Here is an 11526-nt window from a genome sequence, read left to right on the forward strand (position 1 = left end):
TGAAGGGTTAAGTGGATATAAGAAATGGTTTGATGGATGGATTCCATTTGTCTCCGCAAGACTGAGACCAGCCACACTGCAGGGGAGCCGCTTGTATTTTAAGATCTTATTCTTTAGGTCAAGATCCAGATCTTGTGACCATACTGTAGGTGAGGACTGGAATGTGGATGAGCCACTAAATGGAGAGCTTTGCCTGGAGCTTTCAATACATCAGAATGGTCCATTGGACCAATTTTCAAAACGGGATAGCTCCACGGAGGTAAGCATGCAGCCACCTCACTGTGTGTGCTTGCAATGTATGTCTGATAAAACTGTCATACAAAAGTTGGCACTAAATACAGAACAAAAAGGACAGAGTGAAATCAGGTCACTAGAGGATGCTCGGACTGTTTTAGTGAGTGTTTTTGCAATTAGCTTATACTAATTAACTTTTCAGCACTGCACTGCAAAGACATCAGAGCTTTTTGATAGAATTGAACAGACAACCAGTTCAACCTTTTCTATATGTGGAAATAAAAATGTATTCCCTCTGTATTTTCCATTATGGAATTCTAATATCCGTAAAAAAAAAAATTCAAGTAATGTTTTGTTTGACATGCGAGTCTTTTGGTTTCGCTTGCTCTGTCATTCAAATTTTCTTAAAGTTGGTCACTAAAACTCAGAGTTCAGGGTTAGACAAAAAGATTCAACGAAAATATATTTGTCTTTAAAGATGCATGCAGTTCCTGAAGAGCCTTTAATTTGCCTCAATATGAGATTTTACGAGCAGTTGTTCACATGATCATGAAAAGTTTGATGCTATCAAAGGGGACCTATGATAAATGAATTACTTTTTGTTTACTATAAAGCACATGTTTGACTGTCTGACGTCTCGACCCAAAAACCACCGAGACAACTGGCTGATTTTGTTTGTTTGGAGGTTGCTAAGTTAGAAATAGGTCATTCAGAGAGCAGTTCAAATTTGCAATCTTTGCTGTATTCATTGGATGTTTGAAGTGAGAGGAATAGAAAGTTTTCCAAAGTGGTTAAAATCAAATGCAATGGATGGTAGAACAGCCAAGTAGTTATAAATATTCTGTTGAGTCTAGATATTTACATACCCTCCACTGTTTTATTTTCTGCTCACGATCTGCCATTAAATCCCGCTAAAAGTTTACTGTTAAAGGTCAGTTAGGATTACCAAAATTATTTCTGTTTGCTATTAACCTGAATAATAACTTTTAACTTGAAATGTAAACGTTTGCATACTATTTCTATAGTATTTGGTAGAATTCCCTTTTTAAAACTGGATGACTTGTGTCAAATGTTTTTGGGTATCCAACCCTAAAGAGTTTGCAAGGATGTTTGGCCAGTGGCTCCTGACAGAGCTGCTACAGTTGAGTCAAGTTTGTAGACGCTACAAACATCTTTTCAGGTTGCCTACAAATCTTCTATGGCACTGAGATTGTGGCTTGTTTAAGCCACTTTACAACTAATGTTGCTTCAGTATTTCCACATTATGTTCTTTCTTTATGATACAATCTATCTTGCGAAGTGCACCAGTCCCTGCTACACCCAGGCATCCAATTAATCGACAGTTGTGACGGTGTCCTCACTTTTAAACATGCCCCTTATTCCCCCTTTATATTTCTTTAGAATTGCTTGACAATATAAACATGACACCTACAGACATCTTTAAACTGTTCCTAACGAGGAACAGGACTTGTGGAGATCCACAGTTCTCTTCCTGATACCTTAGATGATGTAACACAGGGAGTCCACAGGTGTAGTGACATGAGAACATATTTTAAAGAGTCTTTTAAAATACAAAATGCAGGTGATATCAGAAATATTTCATTCCTTATTTAAATTGCTTTGCAATATCCAGGTGCGACAGTTTGGAGTAACCTCAGACGAGCTGAAGCATCCTCTAATTTAATTGCAAAAAAGGAAAACCTGTTCACTAATTGGTAAAGAGGTTGAATTGAAGTCTTTCTTACACTGACTCTTCTATCTTTTGTATGAGTAATGGATGTATTTAATATTTAGACGCAATAGATAAATCACCAAAGAGCTTAGCTGAAGAACTCAGGGTCACAGGTTCAAGTTTCCCTCTAAATTCGTCATCTTAAAAGTACATTTTTAAAGCAGAAATGTAGAGAAAATATTGAAAAGCTTTAGCAGATGAATGTCTACGCTTTGCATTGAATTATCTCACCGCAGTACACGGCTGCGCCTGGTTCGGTGTGTTTCAATATGACACACCATTTTTGCTTTTGACAATCAAGAGGCAGCATCTAAGGAAAAAACTTGAAAAAGCGTTCGCTTATGAAGACTCAATAGCTCAATCAGCAAAGCAGGCAGGTTGAGAGGTGATGAGATCAAGTCACATCTCTGCTTCTAAAAAGCTATTTGAAAGCTGACAACAGTGTAAAAGTCTGAAAGGCTGCCGGCGTGTTAAGGCTCCAACTCAGTCAGCTGATGGGTGTGAAGGTTGTTGGTTTGAGTCCCATTTGCAGCCTTACACATTCTGTTTAAACACAAAGGAAGCTTTTTATGGTCTAAACTGCAGATAGGTCAATTTATTTTCTGTTCAATGACACAAACCTTCCATTACCATAATGGAGAATTTGAGAGGACTTAAAATGCTTGCCTGAATTATAATTCTACTACAACAATACTATTAATAAACAAAAAATAACAAAGTAAACAAATTCACCATTTTCTGTAACTTATTTGCCAATTTATCATTTTCTTTCCAGAAACAAGAATATTTACAAAAAACAAAGCATTTAAAGTGCTTTTTTTTTAGTGAACAAATGAAGTTCATATTAAAAATACCCATAAATTAAAAAAAATGGTTAAAATGTTTGAGTGGAAATTCACAAATTCTTTCTTTTTTTTTTTTTGGAAGGGTGTAAAACTGCAGAAGAAGCCAAAAAAAGAATGTGCTTAAAAATGTATTTCTGATACAATGTCTTTAGGATAATTTTACATCATTCTTTTTTTTTTTCTCTTATATTGTGATTTTTCTTTATTAACAAAAACCTTCTTTACTTGAAGGTTTAATTATTTGTAAGCTAAAAATTATATATATATAAAAAAAAAAAGTACCTAAGGATTTATCACAAATCCAGATGGCCATTGAAGCTGAAAGGATCAAGGATCATAATCAGGTTGTTGCAAATTTTCATTAAAATAAATATTTGCCAATATGTCTGTTATCGGTTTCCATACAAACCTCAAGGATGAAGGCAATATTTTTCATACACATTGAGGGAAATACGGTATAACAGCGTGTTTTCCTAATTGTGGATAACAAACATGATGAAATTTAAAGGCAGCTTCACTCTGACCTCACTGTCAAATGAGGTGTGGTGACTTTTAGTAAGACCTAAGCTCAATAAAAGGTCTAAGTTACTGTTTCTGTCTCGTGTTTCATAGAATATGTATGTATTCATCCTCAGTCATTTTGGTTTGGACATTGCAAGTTAAGTTATCTGGAAAGAAATCCTCACACAATTAACTTCATTATATCATTTCAAAATGACTAGTTATTTATCTCAGAGTGTGCTATATTAGGTTATCTAGGAAATCTCTTTTAAAAGCCACAATACCATGCAAAAGCTTTCCTACCCTTTGCACATATTTGTTATGTTATGCTCAAGTAAAAGTATTTTACTGGGGTTTTATGAGCTTAGCCAAAACAAAGTAATACTTGATTGTTAAGTGGAAGGAAAATGATACGTGGTTTTGAAATATCTTGTTGACCCACTGGTTATTCTGCTCCATTTTACTTTGGTTTAGACCTAAAATCTGAGTTCAACATTCAAATCCAATTGCCTGATACTTGAAAAGATGAAAACAACTCTTTTAAGGCAGCTTGTATTTACATAATGCGAGAGGTGTTTTAGTTTACTGGAGTTAACAGTAGTCATGTTGGGATTGTGAAGACTTTGATTTATGTTTTGGCTTGATTAATAGTAATTCCCCACCCTTGGTCCAGTTTATATGCTCCTTTTACTTCTATCACATATCATGAATCAGCTGTCATGTTATCTGGTTGTGGAGTTTGCGCTACACAAAGACTGGACATCACTTTGGGCCCACCTGTCTTATTTGCAACCAGAAGAGCCGTGGCAAGTTAAGGCATGAAAGAAAAACAAATTTAGGGACCTGCTAGGGTATCTGGTAGCATTTTTTTAAACTAATAATTCAACAAACCTGAGTTCTCTTCCTTTTTGCACTCTCTTCACGTACACATTTTACTCCACCACTGGCTCACCTAATTTATTTCTGTTAAATTATCGATTAAGTGTTGATATATGCCAACAACAATTTACGCTCCTATCAAGAAACTCTCCTGCACATTGATCCCAGAGTCTGTTCATGAAGATGTTTCTGTGATTCACCAGCAAGGAGCTCTTTTCAGTTTGAATCTTTCAGTGTCTATTAAGGATGACATGAGTCTTATTACTTTGATCAGCTGTCAACTTTAAAGTAAAAAAATAAAATGAAGTGGGCATGAATATGTTTCTTTGAAATCAGTCTATTGCGTAAAAAGACATTTTATTTTAAACTGAAGAAATATGTCAGTTTTACTCTTAAATTAATGCCTATTAATAATATAGTTGTAATGCCTGTGTTTCATGAAGATGTTCTGTTTGCTAATAGAGAACACATATTGATCCTGCATTTAAATGTAGAGTAACTGTTTAAGTGCTGAAATCTTTAAATTTTAAATCTACATGTGATTGAGCACTGTTTTCATCTAAATGTTTAAATTTTTGCTTTACAGGTCCTTCTCAAAATATTAGCATATTGTGATAAAGTTCATTATTTTCCATAATGTCATGATGAAAATTTAACATTCATATATTTTAGATTCATTGCACACTAACTGAAATATTTCAGGTCTTTCATTGTCTTAATACGGATGATTTTGGCATACAGCTCATGAAAACCCAAAATTCCTATCTCAAAAAATTAGCATATTTCATCCGACCAATAAAAGAAAAGTGTTTTTAATACAAAAAACGTCAACCTTCAAATAATCATGTACAGTTATGCACTCAATACTTGGTCGGGAATCCTTTGGCAGAAATGACTGCTTCAATGCGGCGTGGCATGGAGGCAATCAGCCTGTGGCACTGCTGAGGTCTTATGGAGGCCCAGGATGCTTCGATAGCGGCCTTTAGCTCATCCAGAGTGTTGGGTCTTGAGTCTCTCAACGTTCTCTTCACAATATCCCACAGATTCTCTATGGGGTTCAGGTCAGGAGAGTTGGCAGGCCAATTGAGCACAGTGATACCATGGTCAGTAAACCATTTACCAGTGGTTTTGGCACTGTGAGCAGGTGCCAGGTTGTGCTGAAAAATGAAATCTTCATCTCCATAAAGGTTTTCAGCAGATGGAAGCATGAAGTGCTCCAAAATCTCCTGATAGCTAGCTGCATTGACCCTGCCCTTGATAAAACACAGTGGACAAACACCAGCAGCTGACACGGCACCCCAGACCATCACTGACTGTCGGTACTTGACACTGGACTTCTGGCATTTTGGCATTTCCTTCTCCCCAGTCTTCTCTTCTCCAGACTCTGGCACCTTGATTTCCGAATGACATGCAGAATTTGCTTTCATCCAAAAAAAGTACTTTGGACCACTGAGCAACAGTTCAGTGCTGCTTCTCTGTAGCCCAGGTCAGGCGCTTCTGCCACTGTTTCTGGTTCAAAAGTGGCTTGACCTGAGGAATGCGGCACCTGTAGCCCATTTCCTGCACACGCCTGTGCACGGTGGCTCTGGATGTTTCTACTCCAGACTTAGTCCACTGCTTCCGCAGGTCCCCCAAGGTCTGGAATCGGCCCTTCTCCACAATCTTCCTCAGGGTCCGGTCACCTCTTCTCGTTGTGCAGCGTTTTCTGCCACACTTTTTCCTTCCCACAGACTTCCCACTGAGGTGCCTTGATACAGCACTCTGGGAACAGCCTATTCATTCAGAAATTTCTGTCTGTGTCTTACCCTCTTGCTTGAGAGTGTCAATAGTGGCCTTCTGGACAGCAGTCAGGTCGGCAGTCTTACCCATGATTGGGGTTTTGAGTGATGAACCAGGCTGGGAGTTTTAAAGGCCTCAGGAATCTTTTGCAGGTGTTTAGAGTTAACTCGTTGATTCAGATGATTAGGTTCATAGCTCGTTTAGAGACCCTTTTAATGATATGCTAATTTTGTGAGATAGGAATTTTGGGTTTTCATGAGCTGTATGCCAAAATCATCCGTATTAAGACAATAAAAGACCTGAAATATTTCAGTTAGTGTGCAATGAATCTAAAATATATGAATGTTAAATTTTCACCATTACATTATGGAAAATAAGGAACTTTATCACAATATGCTAATATTTTGAGAAGGACCTGTATATCTCGGTACTTCTTGTGTTCTGCCAAGCTTTTGTTCTGCATCTATTAAATTATTCTTCAAAGCAGATGCAGTGAGAGATCACTGAACGAGCCTACATCTGGTGGTGGAAACGATTATCTAAATGTGAGGATAGCTTTACTTCAGAATTTGTATTATTCCTAGATCTTGCTCTGAATTTCTTTTATTTTTAGGAAAACCCAATAATCCCATATGGACACAAGGATTTGCAAGAATTTCCTATTTAAAGAATTATTAAACTAGTTTTGTAAATTGCTTTAAAACATGTTCAGGATCAAGAGGTGAGGAATGCCAAAAAATTACCTTCATACTGGCTTGATCTTTTCATAACTCGTACCAAAACAGGAAGAAGGTCTTAGACTCATCCTGAAAGTATTTAGTGAAAGAGGATGTTGATTCATACCAGCTCAAATCTTGACTAACACAATTACGTTCCTGCTTAACATCTCCTCTTTGGGGGATTTCCACTAAGCTGGTTTCCACAACTTTAGTTTTTCCACAAGTAAAGCACAAACTCTACCTCCAATGGGTGGTTCTCTTTGGCACTCTCTCCTTGGGGGCTGAGGGTGTTTTCTGAGAAACCAACAACCACAAATAAGCAAATTTGTTCTTTTTTTTTTTTAGGCAACATTTTTTTTTCAACCTGTTTAATGTCAAAAAACCAATTAAAATGTAGAGCTTCTACATTTCTAAAAAAATTGATTACAACTGAAATGTAACAAAGTAATTTGGGATTGAAACAAATTCAAGATATTTAAATCACTTCATAAGGTTTATCATAGAGGACAAGTATTGCATTCTCAACATGCGTCTGTTTACATTAAAAGTGATGGAGAAAATGGGAAAATCAAGAAAAACACCCATAATACCAAAGGATTTGGACTCTGTCAATCAAAAGGGAAGCAAACACCTGTAAACTAATACATTGACAATATAACAACTTTTAATTAATATTCAGCATTTAAACCTGATTTCTATTAGTGTCCCACATTTCAACTTGACTATAACTGTCTGGTATTTGGAACTGTTCATAAATACATCCACCTTGACAAAAACTTTACGTTAATCTGAAGAAAATTTTCCTCAGATCATAATGCTGCCATCAGCATCTTTTACTGTGTATTGTGTACTTTCAATGATCTGCCGCATTTGTTATATTCAACATATAATTGTGAATTTTGGCCCTCTTGTAGCTCTTCAACTTAATGCAGCCCTTTTGAGAATATGGGAGACTGCTCCATGAAAAATTCTTGCAGCTCCTCCAGTGTCGCTGTTGGCCTATTGGCAGTGTCCCTGATCAGTTTCAGTCCAGTTGTTGTTAGGTCACTGTTGTTCTCCATTTTCTGCAGTAATTGGTGACTGCCTCCACAATGCCATGGTGTGTGTAAATAACTCTGGGGATTATTTTTTTGCGTGCACTCTGCTCCTGACTAATACCTTTAATGATATCCTCTTGATATTTTGTAATTGGTCTGCTAAAAGATGCAGATGAGAAATTGTAAATCAAATGGTGGTTCAGCGAAATGTTAGATTTTAGGGTGTGCACACCTATTCAACAGGGTTATTCCACCTTTTCTAACAGATTTGTTGGTAAGCTGAATTGTTCAGGAAAAATGCCACATATGTGGAAAACATATGAGCTGTTTTATTAAACTCTATTTGCTTTACATTGCAAATCCCTAGCATTTAACAGGGGTATATACACTTATGCAAAACAGTGATTTGTGAGGTTAAACTATCTTCCTGCACTGTAATCTCCTACAGAAGCAGAGGGAGAGCCAAAAGGTTATTAGAAGTCACTTTGATGCGTTACGACATGGTACAAAGTGGCTCTCTAGCTGTGGAATACCGAGCTGGTTCTTATAGAACCAGGTAAGAACTGGCTCCAGCACCAGTCCTGGTTCAGCACAAGCATTTTTTGTGGCATTAGTGGCCTTAATTTTGAAAGTCAACTCACAGGAAATGGGGTGGAGAGACAGAGGGAGAGGGATGACATACAGCAAAAGTTACCAGGCTAGGACCTGAACCCGTCACAGGCTGCGTCGCCTTCATACGTTGATCACGCGCTCTGCCAGGGGTAATCTGCGACTTCAGAGCATGAGTTCACATCTTTAATGTATGTGTTGTTGGCTGCAAGTGCATTTTGATACTTTTTACTGTTGTCCTTGCTTTCTTTTGTTATTCTAGTCAAAGATGGGTGTTCAGACAAAATTAGAATCAGTGGGGAAATGTTAAAAGCAAGTCTTCTGGGAGACGCAGCCTCTGCTGGATGACTAAAACCAGGAAATATCACCAAAGCTGTTATTTAATATATTGCTTTTAATAACCAATGGCACTCTGTCTGCATTGAAAGTTTCTTCTTCTCAGCTCGAAGCTAAGTGACATCACATAACACAAACACGGTTAGATTCAATGCCTCACAGCTCCTGAGGATACAATTAGCTCCATTGTCCACTGTGAATAAATGTGCATAAATTTGCATTAAAAAAGATTTTTCTTAAGTCGGAGACTTGCTTTAGATTCAGTTCATTTCTCAAATTTCTTGAATGTCAGAATCAACTGCTTGCTCTTTCCTAAACATGCAGGAGTAGACTGCAAACAGGCGCGCTGAATGGCTAATTTGGAATGCCTTTATTGCGGCTCAAGCATATAAAGAGGATCAGAACTACAATGTGGACTGATTAGGAGAAACTTTTTTTATAAGGTAAAGTACAAAATATATTACAGTTGGACCTGGAAAAATAGCAGAAAACAGGAGATTTAATGTGCTTGTTCATTTTCAATCCAAAAAAATAACATTTCAAGCGATCTAAAGATAATGAGTGATGAAACGGTTTTATTGTCTTCTTGTCAAATTATGAAAAAAAAACCCGCCTGAATCAAACTGACAGCAAAAAGTGACATCCGCTGTGTATAAGAAAGGTCAGACTCAGACTGACCTCGAACCTGCTCTGTCAGAGTCGTTTAAAACATCATCACACGTTCTCTCACAGCTTTCCAGGAATAGACGGACACGTTTTTGTCAGCTTCGTTTCCAAGACAAATTGATCAGAAAGTGTACTGAGAAACATCACGGTGACCTCCTCCTGTAGCTCCCATAGCTCTTCTCCAGGTGAGGCGGAGGAGGGAGGTAGAGCGATTCCAGGACGCGTTGTAATTCCCTTTGACAACATCTTAAATGGCTGCTGCTGATTTCTCTGTGGCTGAGCATAGATGGGGTGGGGGTGGAAGACAAGCGAGAGGGGGAGGGGGTTGATGTAACCAGGCTGAAATCACAGTTTTTAACATCCCAATCTGTCAGAGTATCTAAAGACAAGACATCTGACAGGCTGTGGGGCTGCAAAAGGTGTCAGAAACACCAAAAAAAGAGACAACATACACACACGAGTGTAGATGCTCACACATGCACTATATTTACTCTGCCGCCTGCTGAACTTGCTGATTTTAGAGGTTTTACTGGATAATACGTCCCATACTGCTGCTGTGACTTCTCTATACTTGGGGATTTGATTAAAAGTCTTCTGCTCTGATCAGATACTCTTTGAACACATCTATGATGTGTTTTATAGTTCTTAGAAGCACCTGAAGTCACTTCAGTCTGTCTCTGTTGGTGATCAATGGCAGAATTTATGCCCTGTAAAATCATTGTAATGCTGTTTTTTGTCATATGCTTTGCCTTTTGTTTTTGGGATTTGGAGTGAAGCCTCTTTGTGCTCTGATCTCAGCATCGAGGGACCAAAAATTGAAAAAAACATGCACAAAGTAATGTAGCACATCAGTCTTAGACCATTAAATACATTACATGTGCTTGACTTTAGAGCTCTATTTCTTTAAATTTGATTTTATTTCAGAACATTTCCCAAAGGTGGTACATTATCAGGATTTTTTTTATCCTTTAAAACTGAAACAAAACAAAACAAATACTCATTAAGACTTAAAGATTAAGGAATCATTTGCAGTTTTGTTGAATATTTGAGTAGGTAAATCTTTCTTTAGTTGCCGTTATAGTAGGAAAATGTTTTTCACTCATTTAAAACTATGGGAAGGTGATACAAAGTTAGTGTCTTCTTTCCTTAATTTAAATAAATGCACCAGATCACTGCTTTTAAATTAAAAATCTAAGATTTACAGTGCTGTTAAAGTATTTGCACCCTTTTTAAGCCTGCAAAGGCTCAATTCAGTAAACCGCATTGAAACTAATTATCTACAAATGGAGAAAAAATGGAACACCTTTGCAGGAGTGTCTGACCAACCAAAATTACTTCAAGAATGCATTACTGATTCCTTCAGGAGGTCACAAAAGAACCCAGATCCACTTATAAATAACTGTAGGACTCATTTGTCTCAATTAAGGTTGTGGTTTATGATTCAACAACTGCGAAGAGACCGAGGAAAAAGGGCATCTGTGGGACAGGGTCACGACATTCACTACCGCTTGCTAAAAACCACACATTGGCTCATCTCACATTTGCCAAAAGCAAAACCCATCTTGATCCCAGAGACTTTAGGAAAAATATTTTGTTGATTTACTAAGACAAACGTGGAACTTCGGAGACGATGTGTGCCTGGGTGACTTGCCATAACTGATCAAACCATGAATTCTGCTCTCTAACATACCCTGAATCCTGTCCTGCCATCAGTTTGCGAACCAAGGCTTCATAGCAACTCAAACTCTGAATGCCTCCTGACACCCTGCTCAAACAAATAGAAAAGATTAGGTCTTTGTTCAGCTTTTTCAAGTTAAATCAATTTGAGAGGCTGTGTTATGACCTAAAGTGAACCATTTATTTTAGAAAACTCTGCAATGTGGCTGAATTAAAAACAATTCTGCATGGAAAAGTGCAACGTAAAAGATTCATTGCAGATACTTGATGGCACCTGGTATTACGTATAAGGGGAAGTCACTTTTTCATAAGAACCAGGGTGGTGTGGACATTTTTTGTTTGTTTTTTCCCGTAAGAAAATAAACCTGCTTGTTTTATCTGGTATTAAAATTTGTTTCACCTGAAACATTTCAGTGTAATAAAAAAAAGCAAACGAGAAGAAATCTGTGAGGGTGAAAATACTTTTTCAGGGCTCTGTACTACTCTGGTTTAACAAATCCCTGTATTCACTT

The sequence above is a fragment of the Girardinichthys multiradiatus genome, chromosome 13 (assembly GCF_021462225.1).
Source record: "Girardinichthys multiradiatus isolate DD_20200921_A chromosome 13, DD_fGirMul_XY1, whole genome shotgun sequence".
NCBI classification, from domain to species: domain Eukaryota; kingdom Metazoa; phylum Chordata; class Actinopteri; order Cyprinodontiformes; family Goodeidae; genus Girardinichthys; species Girardinichthys multiradiatus.